Genomic DNA, 1487 nt, shown 5'->3' with positions numbered 1-1487 from the left:
TTATTTCTTATTTCTTTTCTTTTTTTTTTTTTTTGAGATAGACTTTCACTCTTGTTGCCCAGGCTGGAGTGCAATGGCTCAATCTCAACTCACTGCAACCTCTGCCTCCTGGGTTCAACCAATTCTGCCTCAGGCTCCCGAGTAACTGGGATTACAGACGTCCACCACCATGCCCGGCCAATTTTTTTATATTTTTAGTAGAGACAGGGCTTCATCATTTTGGCCAGGCTGGTCTCGAACTCCTGACCTCAGGTGATCCGCCCACCTTGGCTTCCCAAGGTGCTGAGATTATAGGCATGAGTCACCACGCCCGGCCTATTTCTTCTTTCTTTCTTTTCTTTTCTTTTTTTTTTTTTTTTGAGATGGAGTCTTGCACTGTAGCCCAGGCTTGAGTGCAGTGGCATAATCTCCTCTCACTGCAACCTCCGTCTCCCAGGTTCAAGCGATTCTCCTGCCTCAGCCTCCTGAGTAGCTGGGATTACAGGCACTCGCCACCATGCCCGGCTAATTTTTTGTATTTTTAGTAGAGACAGGGTTTCACTATATTGGCCAGGCTAGTCTTGAACTCTTGATCTGCCTACCTCGGCCTCCCAAAGTGCTGGGATTACAGGTGTGAGCCACCGCGCCCAGCCCTATTTCTTATTTCTTCTTATTATTTTTAAATTTTAGATTCTAGGGGTACATGGGCAGATTTGTTACATGGCTAAAGTGCATGGTGCTGAGGTTTGGGTTTCTAATGATGCCGTCACTCAAGTAGTGAACACAGAACACAGTAACTGACAGTTTTTCAACCCTTGCCCCATTCCCCACGTCCTCCTTTCAAAATCCCAGTTTCTATTGTCACCATCTTTGTGTTCGTATGTACCCAACATTTAGCTCCCACTTACAAGCGAAAACATGCGGCATTTGGTTTTCTATTTCTGTGTTAATCTCTTAGGATAATGACCTCCAGCTGCATCCATGTTGCTGCAAAGAACATGTTTTGTTCTGTTTTGTGGCTGTGTGTTTTATGCTTTAATTCTGTAAAGCATTTCAAAGTCTTTCTAGAAATAGAATTTCATTTAAAAAATAAGAAGATAAGGAAGAAAAAAACAACTGCCAACCCTAAGAGTTGGTGTCCTGTGGCATAAACCTCACCTCCCGAGTGTTCCTGCTCTGTTCTCTTCCTGACGGGTCCTGCATGTTGAGCACCTGCCCGGTTCAGTAGAGGGTCCTATGCCAGCATCTGAGGTGTGCGCAAATAGACCCAATGCCCAGATGCGTTCACATAGGGCGAGGACTGTGCTTACTTCTTCCTTCAGTTCTAGTGGCTTTATTCTGGGAATTATAGAAAAGATTGCACTAGCCGAGCACGGTGGCTCATACCTGTAATCCCAGCACTTTGGGAGGCCGAGGTGGGTGGATCACGAGGTCAGGCGGATCACGAGGTCAGGAGATTGAGACCATCCTGGCTAACACGGTGAAACCCCGTCTCTACTAAAAATACA

Source organism: Mandrillus leucophaeus, unplaced genomic scaffold (assembly GCF_000951045.1).
Source record: "Mandrillus leucophaeus isolate KB7577 unplaced genomic scaffold, Mleu.le_1.0 Scaffold51, whole genome shotgun sequence".
Classification (NCBI taxonomy): Eukaryota; Metazoa; Chordata; class Mammalia; order Primates; family Cercopithecidae; genus Mandrillus; species Mandrillus leucophaeus.
The sequence above is the reverse complement of the archived record's forward strand: the minus strand, read 5'-3'. Positions refer to the sequence as shown.